This window comes from Habropoda laboriosa, unplaced genomic scaffold, assembly GCF_001263275.1.
Source record: "Habropoda laboriosa isolate 0110345459 unplaced genomic scaffold, ASM126327v1 scaffold28, whole genome shotgun sequence".
In the NCBI taxonomy this organism is placed as follows: domain Eukaryota; kingdom Metazoa; phylum Arthropoda; class Insecta; order Hymenoptera; family Apidae; genus Habropoda; species Habropoda laboriosa.
In genome coordinates this window covers 2,060,743-2,084,872 of record NW_017100174.1, presented here as the reverse complement: position 1 = coordinate 2,084,872, position 24,130 = coordinate 2,060,743, and the positions used below count along the sequence as shown (strand labels likewise).

The 24,130-nt window shown below is 40.6% G+C and overlaps 1 protein-coding gene across 3 annotated transcripts in view; it reads right to left on the bottom strand.

Moving 5' to 3' along the window:
• LOC108578782 (RNA polymerase II elongation factor ELL) overlaps positions 1-24,130 on the bottom strand; it is a 178,143-nt gene that overhangs the window by 135,652 nt on the left and 18,361 nt on the right. The window lies entirely within an intron of this gene.

Here is a 24,130-nt window from a genome sequence, read left to right as displayed (position 1 = left end):
GTAGATCGATGCTTAATCCTTTAAGTATCTGTTTCACTCAAATCGAGAGATCTGTTTTACTGATATATTTCTGTCGGTCGAGAGCAACCACGCGTTAGATCTAAATACATCGAGACGTTAAACAGCGGCTGTATAAGGATTATCCGAACATGTAACGATATCGCTTAATTAATTCCGGGTGTAAGCAGATCCCCTTGACACGGAGTTTAGACACTTCGTCAATGTTCGAGCTACGATTCCATCGGGGATTTCAGGAGAACGAACTGCTAGAGTATCATCCGTGAGAACCAAACCGAACTCTAGATATCTTCGATTAAAAATCGAAGCTTTAACACTAGAACTACCAGCCGAGTCAAAATGACCCATTAGTGACTTTCCAAAAATGAATTTTTCTGCAGCTGAACCGTGATTGGAACATTCGATTCATATCCATTCAAATAGAAGCATACACGTCGAAAATAAATTCGGAAAGTTACAAACGATAATACTGACCAGTATTGAACATTCGCGTTTTTCTCGAAAGATGCTAGTGGGTCATTTTGACTCGGTCGGTAGTTAAAAAATCGATTGAAAAATTAATCGAAAAATCCATTTCCACCAAATTCACATTACACAAAAGTTGAACTTCGTATCAGCGTTACCTATCTCGAGGAAAGATCGAACCTAACAGCAAGATTTCACGAATACAGGATTCAACGATCGTTTCCGTGCGAAATTCCCTTATCACTCCGTAGATATCGGTTATCACGAACTCTAGAACAGTGTTGCTCGAGTAGCAACGAAGGATAAGCGATATATGTAGTCACGATGGCAACCAGATTTCACTTTTCGGTCGTTGTTCGTTACAGTTACAGGAAAATGACAATTTCACCGTTACAATACAACACGAACACGGTAAAATCTACGTCTAGGAGATCACGTGCGAACGAATTCTTAACGATTAAAAGGCTACTTGTGGACGAAGATAAGACAAAAGTGACTTATAGATAATTCCAAAGCAGAGACAAATACCTTCGAGCATATATCGTACACGTAACAATTTTATCAACGAGATCTCGTGAAATATTTGCCCTTCCTAGAACGCACATATTTAAAAAATCATTTTACCATAGACGAATTATCGACGATTATTGAAAAAGTGTTTCGCAACGGTGTGAGTCAGTTGAAATACCGAATTTTCCGTGGGAATCAAGTACACGCGAGAGATTACATTATATCGTATCAGCGGTATCGTTTATTGAGAAAATCAAACCACTCCAGAGCGTGACAGATACTGTGATGTAACCTAACTGGAAATTCGTTAATTCAATATCCAGCGGAACGGATTTTTCATCGATACCTTGGTGGATTTAACGATGTTTACTCGGGATCAATCGTACCGATGACTCAACTGTTTTTCGTAACGAGATGCAACCAGACGATCGTTTCTCTAAACTCGACAACGTTACGATCCGACGCGATTCGCAGTTTCAAAATCTGTCCTGTATTTCTACAATTTCACGTTTCTTTTTACGAGTCACCTAATCCTCATACCTGGAGGATAGTTTTATTGGCCGTAATGGATTCAGCATTGAAATAGAACAAAGAACTGTTCGTTAGAGAAGACCGGGCCTCGGTTCGTTCCTATTTTCCACCGATTCCCGTGAGAAACTGGGATCAAATGGGTATTCCCATGAACAACGACAAGTATTAGTCACCGTTTTCAACTTATCACGCGGAAACAATTAACTCGATCTATAGATCCGTGTTTATGTGGATGTTTATATGAATAATCTAGCAAAGTGTAATTAATCAAACCTAGCTTCTGCATTTCTACAGAAATACCCGATGAAAATGAATGCAACTGAACTGTATTAATCTGTACAAAATAAAAAAAGAAGAAGAAGAAACAAACCTGAATTCTCGTTAAATATCTCACTGCAACCACCGACAAAGATTTCAGGTTCTATTAGACACTTGCTCCTTCGAATCTGAACAACTTTTACAAAAACAATTTTTTCCACATTTCCAATAGTTTCCGAGCTAATTGCACGCGCACGTTGAAAGCAGTTTCCCGTTTTATCTGCAATTGCGGGGTTGGAAATTCATCGAGGCGTAACGTGCAGACAGAAAGAGAGAGAGAGAGAGAGGAGGGTAATGAAAAGCTGGGTGGATTTTCAAGTCGCGTAGGCGTAAGACGAGAAATGTCACCTGAACGGGGACACCTTGTAATTCGTCATGCCGCGGACGTTTCACAATCGCGGGGCACCGTATTTAACATTTTAACGATTTACCTGGCCGTGTGCACGTACTCTCGATCGGTACCGCGGGGGCCACGAGAGCTGTTCGAGAGAGCAGAGTGAAAGGAGCCGCTGCAAATTAGATATAGAGGAACAGAGGGAAAGACGGGGGCCAGAGAGAGAGAGGAGAGACAGAGATGGGACACAAAGCACTTTGTTCGTTTGAGGAATTTATTTGCTCGACATCGATCCTCGCCGAATTTCATTTCGGTTTATGCAGGCCAAAGCGTGAGAAGCTGTGTCTCTTCGACTTCTGCAGTTCTCCTTTTAACGAGCTCTCCGAAGAGATTCTAGACGTACTTCGTCGTATCATTTTCGAAAAGGGATTTCGTTCAATTTTTTCAAATACTTTATTTAAATTGTGTCGAAGAAATAAGAGTGGCGTGTAGACGTTTCGATCAATTTCTCGTTCGATCGAACAGGTATTTCGAAGTACAGTTTCACTTCTTCAGAAATAACCTTTTCAATGCAAGAAACTCACTTCCGTGTTTGATATTCCTTGGAATTCCATCAGATTGCTAGCAGGAGATATAGGTGGATCGGGAAAGGTCGTTTACCTTCCAAGTTCTACCATGCAAATGATTGATTAGCATCAATCAGTTCCTTGGTATCTGTTTAACATCATCCACATGCAAACGATTCGTTTGAAAATAGACAAAGATGGACCAATTAGAAGATCGTGAAACTCCGCGAGATTACACCCTGAAACTTTCATTAGATTCAGCTACTTAGATAATTGCATTCGGAACAAGGTCTGACTTGGTGAAACCGTAACTCGCCTCGACAATGTATGCAGATAATGCTCGGATCACGAGGCCCGCTATTTTCATCTTAATACGCAACTTTCATGAAAACAAAACGAAAAAAAAGAAGAAGGAACCCAACCAGAAAGTGTGGAAATCGTCGACTATATCCTTCAAGAAACGAGCGCGTAACCGGTGAAACTAGCTACATCTGAAAGGGATAAAGAAGAATACTCGAACAATGCTCGAACATCGTGAAATATATCAAAGCTAGGAAGAACAATGCACGCCCTTGCCATATTTCCCAAGTTATACTCTTATCGATCACACAGTGTCGCGCTGCTCTTACAACCACGATTATACGCAGACGCTGTGGCGTTGTTACACAATACAAAATCGTGCTAGTACATCGACTATCTCTGTCTTATCTAGGTCTCTCAAGGATTGACCTCGTATTTCTTAACGAGCAGAAGCTGTCGCGACGCTACTCGGTCTCTCCTAATCGCTTCCTGAATTGCAAGCGGATGATCTTCTTTTCCTCCTCGGCTACGGAGAGCTAGCTAAGGCTAGGCTAGCCCTGTTCTGCTCCGCCTGATAATTCGAGCGTGTTAATTCCACGCGAGATACGCGCTTCGCTACGGCTAGAGTCGTTTCGAGAATAAAAGCCTGGCGCACACACCGTTTAACGTGGCTGCTGGGCACTCTGCACACTACACACAGCATTGCTGATCGAACATCCAGGCTACAACACAGCAAGGCGTATATTAATCGTCGTAGTTTCCCGGATACGTCGCCTCGTCTCCTCCCGTCCAACACGATCGTCCTGCCGCGCGCCGCCGTCGTCCTCTTTCCATCCAACGAACGTCCTCCGCCTCCTGACGAGAGAGGAGGAGGCGGTTACGTAACGCCGCCGCCGCACGTTCCTTGTTCATTATATCCGCCTTATCTCGCGCCATTATCGTCCTTCATCGGCGAGAAACAAGGTTTATCGCGCGGTGCTACGCGAACCCATTTTAGATTATTCACGATGCAGATCGACCGGTGCGTGTTCATGGTGTGCGGGGAATCGATTTTATTGCTCCCGCTGAGGGGAATTTTCATGTGGGTGTTGTGGATGTAATGGGTGGTTTGGAGAAATGATTTAGGGGAGGGGAGTAGGATTTGTGTAGGAATATTTTATGGATCGAGGGGATTAGATTAGAGCAAGTTTGTGAGACTTTGGAGGAAATCTGTGGAAAAATTGGTAGCGGATTTTGCAATGGAAGAATTACTGCTTTTCTAATCTTTTTTAAGTAATATTGCTTTGGATACTCTACGGATTGAAGAGATTACACACTATTATAGAACAAATTTGTCAAATTTTGAAGAGAATTTGTGGAAAAATTGGTAATGGATTTTGCACTGGAATACTTGCTCGTTTTTTAAGTAATATTGCATTTTGACACTCTACGGATTGAAGAGATTACACACTATTATAGAACAAATTTGTTAAATTTTGAAGAAAATTTGTGGAAAAATTGGTAATGGATTTTGCACTGGAATACTTGCTCATTTTTTAAGTAATATCGCATTCTGACACTCTACGAATTGAAGAGATTACACTATTATAGAACAAATTTGTCAAATTTTGAAGAGAATTTGTGGAAAAATTAGCAAAGAATTCTGCACTGGAATATTTGATGTTTTTCTAATCTTTCTTAAGTAACATCGTATTTTGACACTCTATGGATCGAAGGAATTACATTATTATAGAACAAGTTAGTCAAATTTAGAAAAAAATTCGTGAAAAATTGACAATAATATTTGCATTGCAATAATTCCTGCTCATTTTTTATTCAAATTCAATAATTTTATGTGTATGCACATTTTTCATAACCTGTTCTCCTTAGATATTACCCAACATTATTTTATAACGATTAATTCAATGGAAATCTAATGCTGGAAACATTTCGATACCGATACGGCCTTTACACACTTTTTAATTAGTCAACTGATCAGATCGAGATAACATTTTTGTTGATGTACAGAGGTGACTCAATGTCTTCCTATGCTTTTTCTTTTCAAATCTTAGAAATTTATCTCGATCCTTATTCCACATTGTTTTTCATATCATCTAAATATTTACAAGGTTACGTAGTTTCATACACGCGTGATACATTAGGCCTTGCGTGACTAATATTTTACAAAAATTCAGATGCCTCTCCTTCTCGATTTTACGACAAAGAGAAGACGTGAAACACTCATCGTCGAATTTCTACGAGTGAAATTAACGAACGAACGGTAAAATTACGAATTTCGAGGAAACTTTTAAAATGCATGGATTTCTGCATGGCCATCGCCACCACCTACGTATCACCTTGATGCCGCATAACGAAAAACCTTGAAAAATCATCAGCGAAAAAAATATTACTCAATCCTATCAGATCATCTGTATTTTTTAATCTTTCTTTCCTTCGCCTCGAATCTTTTTGTACGATATAAAATATTTCGTGTGTCGATGATTTCCAAAGTAAATAACACTTGTTCCACAGAGGCTTGCATCACACACGCCATGCTGTAATCTCAGCTGTGCAAATCGAACTTGCACCTAAGCACACGTTGATACACTATCTCTATCGATATTCCAACAGTTCTTTCATTTATTTCATTCTATTTATTCTCGCGGGATACACCCTTCGGTACAAAAAGAAATATAACGTAGGAGAGAAAGATCGAAGAAGAAGAAAAAGAAAGAAGAGATCTTAAAATTTCCTCAATCCTTATTTCTTAAACCTTTGACAGGTCCAATAAAATTATGAATTACGGTCGAAAAAAATTTAGATTTTACACCGTGTGTGATCATTTTTGAAACACAGGATACATAACCCTACGTCATAGGTATGATAACAACATCTCGCCCCTTTCTAACTTTCTTCCTAAGAGTCGCTCTTGAGTTATGCACTTATTGTTAGATATTTCACGCTCTGCCCGAGTCTCACACGGGATAAACTGTATCGATATTCAAATTGAAAAACGTTAGAAAATGATTTTGAAGATTTTAATGTTAAAGCAATTAATGCACCAGGCATAGCAGTGTAGTGTGAAAGGAGAGACGTTTAGCACTCCCCTAGACAAGGATGGAAACACATATAAATTGGAAAGGCACTGTCGTCAATTTGGCGACACTTGTCACATTTTTTGTGGGGTGGGTCCGGTGGCGTTCGTTTCGAGATCCCGGGCCCACCCCGCAGCGCCGAGGAAGGACCACCGTGGGGGTTTTAGCCGGTACGAGTCCGGCACTACCCCACGGGGCGGGATGACCATGAGGATTTCCCCCACGCAAAAGAAAAAAAACCAGACATAGCAGAAAAAAAGAAATATCAACATTACGAGCGACAAAGTTAGCGCGATCACAGTTTACAATTATCCTCACCGTTGACACACATATACCATGCACCGTAAGGAATGAATTTTCCGCGGAGTTTCCGCAGCAGAGCGACAAAACCCTGTAATAAACCGCAAATTACCAGAAACATAAAATCACGCGAGAGGTCTAGGTGTAATCTAGGATGAATGCTAGAATGTTTGCATTAATGTGACAACGAAGACAGAAAATCCGACGGGTGGCGTCGAAATTCCAGGAATTTCAACGACCACACTCTACCGAGAGCCTGATTTCTCGACGTTTCTGCCGACGAATCCGAGAGATTCCCGTTTCACGGCTTTTCTCAACGTCGTCTACGCGACCGTCGAATAAATTGGACGCTTATTGACACCGTTATATCGCCAATTCCGTACAAATGTCACTGGATATGACCAGTCCCGGGATATTTCGATCGGATGAATTTACGCTGAAACGGACATCCTCCGTGGATAAACGAACGGAGTTGAAAACTGTGTTAATAGGATGCTGCAAAATTCACTAGACGTCTCTCTTTTTACGCGATTGCAATCTGCAATGGAGTTCTTTAAAGGAAACGAAAGCAGCCTTGATTTTTCTACATTCTCCAGTTTTTACGCTCTTTTGTACTTGTTTCACACTAATCTCGATTATATTTTTACATGCGTTTCATTCGATTCTCCTATAAGTGTTCTACAAGTCAAATCTGCTTTTTAATCTTTATTCTCGTTCGTCGTTAAAATCGCGAAATAGTCGACAGTTGAATCCAGCATGTTCGGAATCTAAACGAACAAACTATAATGGAGCTCTTTGGAAAAAATGAAAGCAGCCTTGATTTTTCCTCACTCTCCAGTTTACGCTGTTTTGTATTTATCTGATATTAATTTTGATTAGCTTTTCACTGGTACTTTATCCGATTCCGATATACGTAAGTGTTTTCCAATTCAAATCTGTTTTTTACCTTTATCCTCGTTCGTCGTTAAAATGGTAAATTAGCTACTGCTCGACAATTGAATCGAGCATGTCCCGAATCCTTGGAATTTCAAAGTGAAACCGAGTCAGCAATCCTGCAATAGTCTAAACAAACGTAGACGTGACGCAACGGGGGAATTACCCGTTCAACAATCGTCGGTTTCCAATGGTTTTCTTTGCGAAAGGCGACCCCCGATCTTCGACCCAGCCGCAGGATCCTTCGTGAAATGGCAGGAGGCAAACGGCGAGATCGAGCACGATCGTTATTCACATGGGCGAGAATGCGCGCGGCCGCAAAGTGCACCGATGACAGGCATTTTCGAACCATCGATCGTTCGTTGTTCTGCACGGAGGACTTCCGTTTGTTCACGTTGCAAAATCCACCGAACTTTCAGCCCACCGAACGCTTCTCACACACACCGACTTACACGACCGCCTTATAATCCGGCTCGTAAATCCTCTCGGAATTCCCGGATAACGCGCGTTTATATGCCTTCTAACGATCGTCGTAGTCTCCGACGTGTCGAAGAAACAAGAAAGAATTTTATTGCTGAACAGCGGTGTCGAGGACGACGCGATTCCTATCACGAGGATCTATTATTGCGAGGAGCGATCAATCCTCTCGTCGCCTCCGGTTCTCTCTCCTCGAGGTAACGTGTACACTATTGATCATAAGTATTTCCCCAACCCGTTCCTTCGCGGTGTTCCTTATTCCGATAAGCAACCTCGTCTAAGCAACTCTCGAGGAGGAAAATAGAGGTTTTCTTTTTAATAAACAACTTGGCTTAACCAATTTTCGAACATTTCTTTCGCAACCCTTATGTGAAAAACTATGTAATTCTTTTGAAAAATTTATCACACCTTTTAATAAAGAGAAAAATAGAAGATGGGTAAATATTTGGGTATTTTATTCTAGTAACTAGCTTTACTTAACGAATTTTCAAAGATTCCTTTTGTAATCTTAATGTAAAAAAGTGCAATTCTTTTGAAAAGTTTATGACATTTTTGAACGAAGAAAGGAGAAGAGATTGAGAAATATTTATGAATGCTAGTGCACTTATGGATTGGAGGTATGCAACTATTTTGTAACCGATTCATTAAGCACGTGATTTCCATTCGTGGTATAATTGATCAAACAGATGTGACTTTTTCGTATTTAAACGAGTCATGTTCGAGTGACTATAGTCGATTTGTTGATCGCTTATATTTTGTTGAAATAATGCCGGGATATTAATAGCACCAGGTAATAGATGTTACGCAAGCTATACTTTAGATGACATTTCTAGCTAATTCTATAGCTGCAACTCTATGTAACTTCCTTCTCTTATAATCTTGTTACGTGTTTCAATTGTTCGAAATACATTTCAGACAAAGAACGTGTGTCTGCTAGTCTGCACTTTCTATCTTCGGAACAAATAACAGGGCGGTGCAAGCAGACTCTGAGCCTTTAAGACAAAAGATAGTATCTGAAAGAAGTGGTGGGGGGGTGCGTGGTTACCCGGTGGCCTTGAGGGTTGCATTGATTCTCATCAGACTATAAATCATAAAAATCTACAGCTCTACTCAGAATTACAATCCACAGCTGTTATTAATCCGCAATAGTTCAAACTGCGTATTTAAACCTTTGCACTGCAATGGCGCTGTTACGGCGACATGGTAATTATTAAAATAAACTCGTAAATATTAAAAATCATTTTCTTCTTTTAAACGAAATTTGGGCTTTTTGAAAGTTTCACTGCAAAGGTATTCTCGAGTTGTTGATCAATCTTATCAAAAAATGCTGAGAGTCTAAAGGGTTAACTCATTCATGATCGAATCGAAAACTACTGAAATCCAAAATTCTCTCTGAGAATAAAAAAAGATAATAAAAAAAATAGCAAATTAAGAATTTACTGAGGAAAGAATCGTTCACGTTGCAAACTTTCGAAATTGATCAACTGAGGAAAACTTTCGGGAGATCTTGTTATCTGTTCGAAAGAGAAGGCGTTTTTCCATCGTCTCGAACGAGTTTCCTCGATTATCGCGAGCCGAGATCGCCACGGCACATCGTACAGAACACAAGAACTTTCATCGATGACGAAAAAAATGCTAAGTGAACGGTCAGCAGACGGTGGCCTGCGCATTAAAGTCAACGACATAAACCGTGACTTTCCATCGGTGGTCCGGCCTTAACGCGTAAATCATCTCAAAGAAATTTCTTCGAGTATTGCCCGACCTGTTTCCATCGAAAGCCGGAAGCGAGAGGATCGATCTAGGGGCCGCGCGTGCCGCCGTGTTCCGCGTCCGATTACGAAAAACAATCCGCGACGAGAGAGAAGAAATTCGCCTTTACGTCGATTTACCCGCCAAAGAAATCTCTCGTTGCATCCGCGACCGAAGATTGTGTAAGATCGTCGTAATTAACGGTTGTCGGTAGTTAGATTATTTCCCTCACCTCCCGTGTAATGTATGCGTATTGTCGTTTCAATCGTTTAATTTTCACGTCAATTTACCTCTCGCTGCGCTATTTTTACGTAATCGCAAGTACTTTTCATGTAGCGTTTTCCCTAGAGCCACGTTTCCGTGAACGTGGTCCAAGAAAGTGACGGAAACCGAGGATGACTCTCTTCTGAAAGTACTGAGAATTTTTTTCTTCTCTACGAAGAAAATTGGGGAAATCGAAGATTCCCCTTTCCTCAGAATCCTGAAAAATTTTTTCCCTTTACGAAGAAAATGGCGAAAATCGAGAATTCCTATTTTCTCAAAACAGTGAAAATTTTTTTCCCTTTTCAAAGAAAATGGCGAAAATCGAAGATTTCCCTTTCCTCAGAATCCTGAAAAATTTGTCCCCTTTACGAAGAAAATGGCGAAAATCGAGGATTCCTCTTTTCTCAAAATCGTGAAAATTTTTTTCCCTTTTCAAAGAAAATGGCGAAAATCGAGGATTCCTCTTTTTTCAAAACCGTGAGAATTTTTTACCCCTCTATGAAAAAAATTGCGGAAATCGAGGATAACTCTTTTCTCAAAACCGTGAAAATTTTTTTCCCTTTGCAAAGAAAATGGCGGAAATCGAGGATTTCTTTTTCCTGAAAACCGTGAGAATTTTTTACCCCTCTATGAAAAAAATTGCGGAAATCGAGGATAACTCTTTTCTCAAAACCGTGAAAATTTTTTTCCCTTTGCAAAAGAAAATGGCGGAAATCGAGGATTCCTCTTTCCTCAAAACCGTGAAAATTTTTTTCCCTCTACAAAGAAAACTGCGGAAATCGAGAATTCCTCTTTCCGAACGACTGAAAAAAACAGAAGAGAATTTTATGTCGCCCTGAATTTATTTAGAATTTCTGGCCATTCCGGGGCATTCGCGAATATTCGGAAGAATCGTTCGAAAGGTGGTAGGTACAGCAGGACAGAAGGTAAGCGATTTTTGAATGTCGCTCGCGGTCGTTTTCCCTTTCGTTTCGACAAGGCGGCGGCGGTGGCGGCGAGAGGGTATAAGTTTTCATAAATGTAGGTCGTCGCGGTCGATTCCGGTAATTAAAAGTAGTCCCGGTAATTCGATAATCCGGATACGGGGAATCAGTACACGGCTGTGCGCGACGACTACGCTTCCTAAGTGAATTACCAAAGGCAACGCAAAGCCGATACTAATCCAAGGGGGTTACGCGTGAAATTTTATTACCTCGCCAGGGGGGCTGTCTCAGGAGCTGTAAACGCGGATAACGATACTCCTGCCTCTTTAATTGCTTTCTCGAAAATTGCCTCGCACCGTGTCAGCAGGCTATTCTATCCAACCTGAAAGAACTGCAGCTTGAGTGCGTGTAAAACGACTTTTACATGCAAATTAAACGTTACTGTACTATCTAAGAATTCGAACAAGTAGCTGAGAAGATGTTCTTGCAAATATCGTACGATCTTTTAATATCATTTTCATTTACAAAATAAATTCAGTACCTGTGCTGAAATTATAGGATCGAAGGGTTGCATTCAATGGGAACCAAGTGTACAGTCGGTGGAAGAAATGTCGTAAATTAAGTAGGGACGCCCGTTGATGCAGTAACACTTAGCGTCGAATGAGGAATTCTTCGTTTTTCGATTAGGGCTGAATCAAAGCTAAGACATGCTTCATGAGTTTCTGTCGATACGTTCGAACGTGTAAACTTTGATTTTGCATTAATATGTGCGCTGTTTAATGTTTCAATTTACGACCTCAGTATATCGCTTCCATTGACTATACACGGAGACGACAATATGAAAAATGAAATTATTGGTATTATTTCTAATCTTTCCATTTCTGATACGAAGGACTTGAAAATTTATCGAAACGATACCGGCAGCTATCAGCCTATAGAGAGCACAGAAGCTATCTCTGACTTACTTCCTTTGTTAAAACTTTTAAGTAGAAGCACTACGTGTATTAAAACACTCTGGTAGCATTCCAATAAATGTGTCGACCAAATTGCTAACCTTGAAAGTTTCTCCTCATTCAGACTATAGCTGTGCACTTCAAGGTTTGAGCATAATGCTCGTAAAACTTGAATACGCAGGTTATCGAGTTATAGCTTCGACTGAATAAAATTAAAAAAAGTCTCGTATTCTTGAGGTATACGCATATAGATTCATCTTTAGGTATGAAAAATATGTTTAATTGTAGAGATACTGGGAAGTAAGTAGCTGGTGATAATACAGACAACGAAATTCTATTTCCTTTAGGTCATCTACGTTTTCTTTTACTTCCAACACTTCCGAAGCTATTATTCGTCCCAGTTGCGCCTTATACAGCTCTAACTAACAGTCGCAGTTCTCAATTCTCCTTTTTACCGTGTCTTTGAATTCGTTCAAAGAACCATAAAACTTATTCCCCCTACACCTACTTACAAACGCCTACTTGAGCAAGCACATATAGCAGGTACAAAAAGTACTTGCTCGTAACCCTGCTTCTCAACGAAACATTTCTCTGGCTTAGTTTCGTAATTTGCTACAACCGTTTTGTAATAATTGAATTCATGCGGCTGCTGTATTGTTTGAAAAATTTCATATGCAACGTTAAATTTCCCGAGTAAAATAGATCGGTCAATTTATCACGAAAGGAGTGAAAATTGAAAAAAGTTCTTCATTCAAACTCCTCAGAAAAATGCATGTACTGCACTGTTTAAAAAATTTCACATGCAACACTAAATTTCCTAAATAATAAAATGAAAGAAAAAATAAAGAAGAAAAAATCTCCACTCAGTCTAAGCACTCAAATTCTTCAAAAAAAAAAAAAAAAAAAACGCATACAATCGCGAGAGATGGATGAAACCGCATTTCCCGATCGTTCACTCGGTTACGTATACAGTACGTAATCTCAAAAGAGGGACGAAGAAACCGCAGTGGACATTTCCCGATCGTTCATTCCAGCCATTAAAATTTTCAAGAAGAATCCATGTAATCGCGGAAGATAAACGAAACCGCAGTCGGCATTTCCCAAACGACCTTATTACACCCACTGTATTATCAAAGACCGCGGGGCGACTTGACAGAAAACGACGATAATATCGACGTAGCGCAGAGATTTCAGCAGCCTCGATCGTCCAACAACCGCACACCGTTAACATTCGTGGCTCCATCGACCGAGCCAACTGTTGGAGACGCCGCGGAATAATTGGTAGATGGGTGGTGAAACTATTTCAGAGCGTGTGCACGCGTGACCGCGTGTTTCTAACGGGAAAACGCGTGATGCGGATCGGAACGAGGCAGGAGAGAGAGAAGAGAACACACGAGGAAATTTGAACCGGTCTCGTCGATTAATTCCGCCAAAACTATCTCTATTGCCATTCTATACGTATATTTTTCCTTTCGTTTCTTTTTAAACAGCCTCTTCCTCGTTGGTGATAAATTCGTTGATTGGCTGACGCGCGTGTAACACTATGTCGGATAACGTTACATGAAAACGGATAATCGCGTTTCGACGCTTGGTACACGATAAAGACGCGTGAACTCGGCAGGGAGAAGAGGTCGTGGCGCATAACCAGCACCGCTTCGGTCGATAATGATAGCTCGATTAATAACAGCGCGGTCTAACACGCGTTAATTAGCCGTCATAATTATCGCCGTCAGCCGCTGACGCGGTCGAACCGTCGATCCCTTTCTCTTAACTTCGTCAAATTCGTTTAACCCTTTCGTTGCTCTGTCGGCGCCTACGGGCGCTTTCAGAGGAGGATCGTGAAAAATGGCCATTTTTGGCGTCGCGTGGAAACGAAAAATTTGTGCGAGACATGAAAAAGTGATATTGATACGTCTCTAAGATAGTTCTCGGGAAAATTTAATGTTAATTAACCGAAGATTGCGATGGCGCTGACACGAGAACAGCAACCAACAACGCCAATTTTGCCATTTTTTTCATATTTGCACCTAGTTTTCACAACTTTCCAATCACATTTCGGAAAACTGCTTGTAACATTTTCTGTTCCTCAGGAGATACTCTTAAAATGTGCCGCATGAATTTTTCGTTTCCACGTGGAAACAAAAAATGGCCATTTTTCAATATCTTTCTTTCCTCACACTGTGTTTTTCTGATTTTTTTTTGCCGCACTTCCACCTTAATTTCATCCTTTGCGCACTTCTACCTCGTTCTAAAAAAGGGTTAAATCGTGTCTCAGTTTTTCTCCGCGAGTCGATCAAATCGAAAGTGAAATTCTTCTTTTTCTATCAAAAGGAAGAACGTTTTTAATTTTCGTGAGAGATCTGCACGATGTTCGGTGTAGTAAACGGAATCTAGTGTTGCGGGAAGTGTTTGCAGTTGGTGGTATATCGCATGAAAATGCCCCGGCTCGTATGTAGTCATTAGGAACGATGACTCGCCGTGATCAAGATCTATCATTGACGACGCGGACTGACACTTCTCTTCGAGGAAGCGTCGCCGGTCACGTTTTTTCACTCCGCAGAGATCCTTATATATATACTCGATCTGCTTTCTACGTTCTTTTTGCAGTTTCAAAAGCCTCGAGAGTGTACACACGACCTGTACTGTCCGAGTAGATAGCGAGACCTGAATAGACCTCGAATAAATCCGACGATATCGAGACATTAGGTTAAGCGTTAGACGCTGATAAATTTCACCGTAATGCTGGGTAAAACGTCCAAATAACACGTTGCAAGGAAGTCAGCCAGATGATGGATTGTTGATGTTGAAGTGCAGAAGAAACAGCAGAGATTTACTTCGGAGGTTGTTATTACGCGGTGTAGATTTGAGATAATTACACACGGTTTGATGTTCATAAAAAAGCACAGCAACATAGTTCGGAAAAATTAAAAAAATGGATCAAAAGGAATTTCATACCGGTGAAAATACGCAATTCCACCGTGTTTCGAACTTTTAGAAAAGACCACGATTACTCTTGAATACCCTCGAGTAGGTATTCCACGATTTTCCTCTCTTCAATTTCCCCCCTCGATCCTCGTAAGCGGATAGCGAGTTCCTGTACAAGTGCAACGGCCTTGAGACGAACTCTCACAGCACCCCGACGTCCTTAGAGAGAAAGGACGTCCCGGAGGCCTTCCTCGGAGAAAGCATTTGCTCGCCAAATAACTGCACAACGCGCACACTCACTCAGCTATCGTCGGCATTAATGACATTTTCCCTTCACCGATCTTTTTAATGCGCCCCCGATCCAGAGAGACATCCGCCACCGACATAACTATCGCCCGTGGATCGCGCTTTCGATCGGCCTCGCCGCTTCTCTCTCGTCACTTCCTACAATCGATTACTTCGATTTCCGTTCCGTCGATGCTCTACCCAGTCGATACTTTCGCTTCGACAGATCGCGTTACACCGTCCCACTGAAAATCAACCTTTTCCTTTTTTCTTTTTAAACGAACACTCGTCTGATTGAACTAGAATGACTCTATAGATTGTTCAACGAGTCATCGGTGAACGAAGGTATACGATATCTTTGATTTCTAGTACGGTCTTCGGGTCTTCTTCGACCCACCGCCTTCTTACATTTTTAATAGCTTCTGCTGTTGCCGAGTTTATGTTTTCTTAACGCTGCATTCAAAATTTACCGTCTAGGTAACAAACTCGGGTCTCTTTTGACCCGAACACCTTAAACGTATGGTCAAACAGAAGAAGGCGCTAAGGTTCGGGCGTGATTTTTCTGTAAATTTTCCGGTGATTAAATTTTTGAAGCCTATTTTCTTGGAATTCTGTTGAAATCTGGGTTCTTGTTCAAGTGGCTGGAAAATACTTCCAGAGATTCATGTTCCAGTCCGAGCTACTTCAGGTGCTACATCAGAGTTTAATAGTTGTACGATTATGAACTCGCGAGCATTGTCATTAGGGAACTTCGCGTGGAAGCGTGAAGTCAGAGGTACTTATTAACGCATCAGGATGCGACACGTGGTCTTTACCATGGAACTGTGCGGCATCTATGTAAACGGTGAATTTCATTCACATGCAAAACTTCGTCATAATTTATACACAATGCTTCGCGCGTTCTGTCCGTTGATAATAACCATTCTCAGAAAGATGAAACAGTGTTTATTAAATCCCGGATAAATAAAACATACATTACTAACGATCACCGTTGGCTGTTCCTGTTAACTTAGAACCGTTTAATAAATCACACGAAACAGTTGTGTAATAAAAAAATGTCTGCGATCCATAATTCATACGTGATAACCGATATGCTCCGATTGTTACAGCACTAACTCAAAAACACACTTCGTACAGTGCTGTTGCAAAGTTTGGAGCAATATTCGTTCTTCGGACGAAAGTTTTTTTAATACAAACTTATGCGGTAGTTTTATTAGAAATATTGCACTTGTATATTTAAATAGTGTTACACGAGTGTGATGTAAGATTGAAATGGGAACTGTTATTACTATTATTTAACACAGATCTGTAGAAATGTTTATGAGAAGGTTGGAGCAATATTAAACCGGGAACAATGGAAAAATTAATTGCACGATTGATGAAATTATGCGAAGCGGTCGTATAGAAAAAAAAGAGGACACTTTTGCGAGAGAAAGAGGACTCTCTTTTGCGGAAAAGAGAGGATTCGTTTGCGAAAGAAAAACGGAAGAAAGTTATATTTTCCATGGAAACTGAAAAATCAGTTCGCTTGATATCACACAGAATCACGGAGAACGAGTATCCTCGCGGCGTAACCAAAGGAAGAAAGCTTTCACTTCCAACGCTTTATCACCCCACCGTGTAAATCATTAACCGGCATCGCGACGTTACATATATGTATATACACCTATCCACGGGTTTTCGCAAGAACGACAGCGTCTTCCTTAATCGCTCCCGGAAGCCGTCGTATCGATTTCCATTACATTGAGATTCGCCGTGGTGGCCTCAAGGATGGAGCAATCTCGCGACGACGACGCGTTCTCCCCCGGTGCAGCTGCAAGGACGATGAAGTTTCAATCGCGTTACAGTCCCATCAAACCGCGCCAGATGGAGGCGAACGATGGAAAAACAAGAGAGTGAGAGAGAGAGAGGGAGAGCCGACGATAATGGAACGGAAGGAAACGGCTCGTCTGTTTCGTATTTTCTCGCGGAAGCGACGTGGAAACGGAACGGAACACAACGGTGAGAATAAGGGAGGAAGAGGTTTTCAGGGATTTTACGTGTCCTGAAACGCGCGCAAAGAGCCACCTGAGCGTGCACGATGATTATTGGCCTGGAATTGAGTCGATTCGAGCGGGGGTGAACGGGGGGTAGAACCGAGGGCGGAAAATGAAAAATGAGGCGAGCCCGAGTGGATCGGAAATAACGATTCGGCCGGAAAACGAGTTGCGAATGGGAAGACGCTGCGCTTCGTGGTCGGTACGTTTAAGTAGGTTATTCGTTAGAGCTATTCTTCTTCCAAGTTTCCTATTTAGGTCTTCTCACGCTACTGGGTTGTTCTATATTTTTTTCCTTCTTTTCTCGAGATGCTTGTAACGAGTAAAAGTTTGAATTGTGCGGTTTACGTTGCGTCGAATTAATTCGTGAAAGGTAGGAAAGGTGTGTTCTGCAACGTACACATTATCAAACTTCATCCCGGTCAATTATAGCGAGCACAGTAAAATGATGATTAATTTTAATTTTCTTGTGTTAGTAACTTTCGTCTTTGTTATTCCTAAAAAGTATTATTTGTTATATTCTTAATGACTGTTCAAAGGCTGGAAAGAAAACCTAAGTGAAACTAGCATACTAATGCTTCACCTGAAGCTGCGTTAGCGGAAGCTGGCATTGCCTGGACTTTACACTCTGCCAATAACACACACACACTACGGAAGCCTTTATATTTTTAAAAATAAGAAGGGTAATTTTCAAAAGCAATCAACTACTAATCACCGCTAATTATCCATCTTTGAGAAACGAGAAGCAAAACACGCGGAATTTCAAGATCTATACAGAACACGCTCTAGAATGCCTCGTCATTATCGAACGAGAGATACTTCCTACTAAGAAAATCACGTCTGGAAAATTCTCCGCATACCGTTCTCCACATCTGTAAGCGGAAAACCCATAAAAAAAAAAATCAAATCTATCCGAGTATCCACGATTTATCCAAACTGAAGCAAAATCAGTTTCCAGAGAAACGTTCCCGATTTCGCCACAAGAGACACAACACGAAACAGCAGATGCAGAGAGAGGGAGAGAAACACGGCAGCGTTTTGATCTCGAGATCCTCGGGTATTGTGAAGAGGGTAGTTGGAAGAGAGTAGGAAAATTCGTGCACAAAGAGTAGTGGCACAGAGAGGAGCCTGTGTGTGCTTATCTGAGCGAATAGAAACATTCTTTTGAGAGAATCCGACGAGGAGGGCAGCCGGGGAATAAAGAAGTCGCGGACCTTTTTCAGCACCGGAGAGGAGAGCTTTGCAACTGCATTCCGCGCCGCGCGTCACGCCGCTCCGGCACTTGCGCCTTTTTTCCCGACCGCGCTTTTACGCCGCGACTACGCGGAATTTATAGCGACAAAGACTGCGACCGATACAATGCAGCAACGCCTCAACGTGCGTAAATAGTGTACAACCCTGCCGTCCGCACACATTCCCTGGATAATTTCGCCTGACTCTCCCCCTTCGTGTGTTTCTCTCCCTTGGATATTCGTCAAATTTATCCGGTCACATTTTTTCGACGCTCTCCGCAGCGCGATTCTGTCGGATACGAGGTCGTTTCTCGAATTTTCTCTTAACACGTTCGCTACCAAGGGTCTGTTGAAGAATTCGTCGCTCACCTATCCTTCCAACTACTTTTCACTTACATTCTTAACCCTTTGAACTCGAAATTTTTTTTTAATTTTCTGTTCAACAACTCTATTATTTTAAGAATTTTGCAGAGAAGCGATGATTGGGCGATTGGATCGTGAAAGGGTTGAGGGATCGATCTCCAGTTCGATAATGTTCTTTAATCTGTTTCAAGATCTTTTGGGACTGTGTAGGATTAAGATCGAGGAAAATGTATCGACAATATTATCGATCGTGTGCTGAGAGGTTCCTTTATGTCTCTGTGCAGGGTGAACCAGTGGTAATCACCTTGAATATGATTTATCTCCGGAATATCTTTGGAATCGTGAAAGTAAGAGACAAATTTTTGATGAATTTTTCATTCGACCACCTTCACATCCCTTCGCCGATTTTCCACAATTATACGATTACGCCTTTTATACGAAATAATTTTTATTGGAAAAATTTGTCGCTTACTTTCAAGGTTCCAGAGATATTCTGTACCAATAATTCTTGTCGATCCTCGCTTTACAGAGAAGTAAATAAATAAATTGAAAAGGAAATATAAAAGTTCGATCTGCACTTTTGCGACTGTACACGGTCGATGTTGATAAAAATATACCGACACTGTTATGGATCGTGTGCGGATATGGAAATTGGAGAACAAAATAGAAAAATTCAATTCGACGATTTAACGAGCTTTACGAAATAAATGCAAAAATTCAGATTTTTGTTGTGCGTAGCATATTTATTTGGATTTAAAAGATGTAAAAAGAGTCAATGTGCGACATTTTTCTGAATTCATTGGAACGGACGAACGGGGAAACAAGGAAAACGCATCAGACCGCAAACAGTTCCATAGAAATTGATGCTTTTCACGCGCGGATTGCGAACGAAATAAAAATCGTCGCTCTGAAAGAAAGTGTAAACAAAAGGTATTCATCTATCTGGCACGTTCTGTGGATAAATCTTCTCCGAATTGTCATCGTCGAATTCTTGCCGATGTTATTTCCTTTTATTACTACGTTTATTGTTACCGAGTCTCTATTGAAATTATTGGGTCAGCAATTTTTCGAATATTTTCTTCTGTGAAAAAATTAGGGAAAAATGTAGGGGGAGTTCCCTTAACGCCGGACGGCACCTAATATCGGACATTAGTGTAATATCGGAGGCCTCCATACTCAAATAGGAAACCTCTAAGGGAAAATACAGAGGGAGTGGTTGGCGTAGCGCGCAAAACCTCGGCTTGCTAAGCCGAAGGTCCCGGGTTCGATTCTCGTTGGGTCCTTCAAAATTTTTTCGTCAATTTCTACAATTATATTATATTAGAAACCTTGCAAACATTAACCCCTTATCTTGCAAACTTTGAATATTCAGTAGAAGTGAAAATATTATGTAGTATTGGGGCCTCCATACTCAAATAGGAAACCTCTAAGGGAGAATAGAGAGGGAGTGGGTGGCGTAGTGGGTAAAGCCTCGGCTTGCTAAGCCGAAGGTCCCGGGTTCGATTCCCGTTTGGGTCCCTCACGAAATACTTTTCCGTCGTCGGTTCCTACAGTAGAATAAATTTCTATTGTGAAGATGGAGGCATCTACGGCTGCACGAAGCCCCCCAGGCGCTGTGAGATGAAAACATCTCGAGGGGTTTTGCACGTCTCCCAAAAATGCGTTGTTTCGATTGTGTGCCACTGTGTGGGGGAAGTGTGCCCGAAAGTGTTGAGTTGTGTTGCACTGAGGACATTCGAGGGCGAATGTCAGTTCAGGATGGCCGAGTGTAGTATCGGGGCCTCCATACCCAAATAGGAAACCTCTAAGGGAGAATAGAGAGGGAGTGGTTGGCGTAGCGCGCAAAGCCTCGGCTTGGTAAGCCGAAGGTCCCGGGTTCGATTCCCGTTGGATCCCTCAATACTTTTCCGTCAGTTCCTACATTAGTTATATCTGCAATAATTGAAACGCTACGGAGCCGTTATTCTGCGTATCTCCTAGAGGAGACAAAAGGAATAAAAATAAGTTTTCTACGCGTTTCAGTCGCGTGTGCACAGGTAGAGAGATTTATTTAAGAAAAACCTTAAGCGTCCGGTGCTAGGGGAACTCCCCCTATTCGTTGACATACTTGAAAACTGTCGAATCTGATGGGAGATCATCGTTGACAATGAACGATAGGAAGAAACACAGTGTTTTTTCGAATATTTTCTTCTGTGAAAAAATTATGAAAAAATGTATTCGTTGACACACTTGAAAATTGTCGAATCTGACAGAAGATCATCGTTGATAATAAACGAAAGGAAGAAACGTAGTGTTTCACACGTGAGAAAACGGAAGGAAGAAACGATCAAATATTTCGTGGTAAATTCGAAACTCGTGTCTACCCACGAAAAATTGTAACAATTGGGTTACGAAGTTCTTCCTTGTCCGCTTCATTCAGATTGTTATCTGTTCAGAAGTCTGGTAACTTTCTCAAAGAAAAGCGACTGGTTAACCAAGAAAGTGTGGAAAATACTTTCGCGATATAGCTGCTAACTCAAAAAAAAAAAAACCATCGAAAGGACAAAAGTACAAAGACAAATTAAAATCTTCTTCGAACATCTGAAACGTGATAATTTCATTTCGCTAATTCGCGAATATCCCCGTGGCAATTCAATTACGTATGCTGCATTCGGAACTATTCAGGACGCGTCTATCACTCTTTCAACCGTGCTCGAATTGGTTCTAGTGAATTTACGCGTGCACAAACAATAACTAGCATTGAACGATTCGATGGAATGCGAATCGCAGAGCATGAATTTCGCTCCCGTGGTAGCGAAACCTCTGATTTCTCTGGCTCTCGTCGAAAATCGACGGTGAAAATCCTGGCTGTGGTGATTCCGTCGCGAAAATTGTCGCGTTTCAAAGCTGATAAAAAGATGAATTAATCCCTTTGTCGACAATTTTGCGAGATAAATTTATCAAATTTCTTCCAGATCACCGGTAATTGATATTTTATTTTACGCAAGTATTCATCCCACGTGTGCACCAAATTCGTTTAACGAACGAAATCTTTCGATCTTATCGTACTATTTTACTTCGCTTTGAGAAACTCTGAGAAATTCACGTTGTATTATTTTTCACCCAATATTTCCTTCTATCTACGCTAATAATTACTAAATTACGTGTGCACCAAATTCGTTTAACGAACGAAATCTTTCGATCTTATCGTACTATTTTACTTCGCTTTGAGAAACTTTGAGAAATTCACCTTGTATTATTTTTCACCCAATATTTCCTTCTATCTACGCTAATAATTCCAAATTACAGTGATATCGTTGTACGATATATTTGGTACAACTTGTCGAAAACCAGTTTTCCTCTTCATTTTCATTGTTACTCTATCTCGAGCGTGGACGAGTAATTTTCTTCATTCTACTTTCACTCTCATAAATTTGAAGTTACAAGAAAAAGCAATTTTGTGCATCCTTATCGCGTACGTCTCTTTCTTGTTTGTCATTAATAAGCTTCTCGATCGTGTACAGTTTTTGACGGCTCGGAGAGCAGGTTTCCAAATACGTTCGAGGAAACCGGACGAGAAGAACGGGCAGCGGTCTGCGTGGAATAAAATGGAGGTCGGAAGAAGGGAAAGGAGGACTCCGCGGTCCCCACAAAAGAGAGGGGCCCTTATTTCTATGTGAATCTCGTCGGATGCACGTGAAACGGGCAGGTGGAAGCAGCGCTTCGTTTTCAAAGTATCGTTTTAGAGAGATTCAGGTAGCATAAACGAAACCGAGGAACGAATTCACTTTCCTTCGTTCTTCGTTTCACCTTTTTATTACTTTCGCCAGCTTTGATGTTAATTCGGTGAAAAATTTCAATATTTTCAAGTACTTGCTGAATTGGACAATTTTTCGAACATTGCAAAATTTCGAAACTTTTCAAAAGTATTGCAAAAATGAAAAATTTCAATACTTTTCAGATACTGGCAAACAGAAAAATTTCAAAACTTTTCAACCATTGTCGAATTAAAAAATTTCAAAATCACTCAAGCACTGACAAATCAATTTTTTTTCTTAACAAGTAAAAGAAAGAGCGATCAGTGGTTCAAGGAGGCTAGAAAACTGCATTTCAATTTTGACTGCAATTTGAGAAAATTGCATCGACAATGAAAGATTTATGTTTCTAAAATCGCACACGGTTACAATATTTGCAGAACTGATACACGTTGAAGGAGTATGATATAACAAACGTGGAAGTAATGCACGATATGATTATCCACTTAATTCTCTTTTATCTATTTACGTAATATGTAATATTACAATAGATCAGCGTACACACGTCATTTCAAGGTTAACAGCTGCAGAACCATAATCAGATTACCAAGAGTAAGATACGCGACACGTTAGGTATCCCTAACATCTCGTTACAGAAAATCGTACGAAATCCTTTTAGAGTATTTATACAGATAAACTTACAAACTTATTACAATTTTTCATTTTTAAATTCGACTAACCTGCACCATCGTGCTCCCTTCGTCCCTAAGTACTGAGACATCCACTCAATACGAAGCATACAGCAATCTAGTGAAATATGTTGAAATCAATTGAATCCTACTGGAATCTATTAAAATCTAACGAAGTCTGCTGAATTCTATTCAAATTTACTATATTCTAGTGATATCTATTGATAACTTTCAAGGTCTTAAAATCTCCAGAAATCTTTTGAAATCTGCTGAATTCTACTCCCTCTGTCCCATAATAACAGTATTTATTTGCGAATGCAAAAGTTATGTTGTAGCGCAAAATTGCGAAGCCTTCGATCAAAATCAATGTTCCACGGCATCTGTCATTTGTTTTGACACATCTTTCAATTTTTAGGTTAACCTAATTATTACTAATTTCATCCGGTGATCGAAATCAATTGTTTTATTTCAGCTGAATATCAACCCATTGTAAAAGTAAGATGAAAAAAGGAGAGTTTTCAAGCGAAGACCGAGTTGCGATTGTCCAGTTCTTGATGCACCAAAAGAAACACAATTTAAGTGCAACAGAATGACCATATCAAGAATTTGGAAACGTGCTTCCGAAAATAATTGTCAAGGTGAATCATATGCTAATGTTGATTCTTTGAAAAAAACAAAACTGTGGACGTAAATGCAAAGATTATGGAGAAAAACTTAAAAAAAAAAAAAAACTGGATAATACGTTTCTGTTGTGGTTGTGTAATACTTGATAGTAAGTTCAATAGCAATATATTTTATAACAATAACTATAAACACACGTAAAAAGAAATAATGATAATTTGATCAACGCTCTCTAAATATATCTCGCAATAAATTCTCACGTACTCACTGATATCAATAACAACGCGCTTCTCCTGTTTCACCCCCAGTTACCCCTGTATGATTCGCTCGTTTACCAAATCTCGAGACGATTCGACATACACACTACATTCACGCCATCACTCACAACTTATTATTAAACCAATTCCACAAAGACGAGTCCAACGAGGTGCGAACAAAGTCATTTCCTTCGATTAAACAGACACACGCGACGACTTTGTTCGCACCTCGTTGGACTCGTCTTAACATACACTATCATATTATGTATAAAA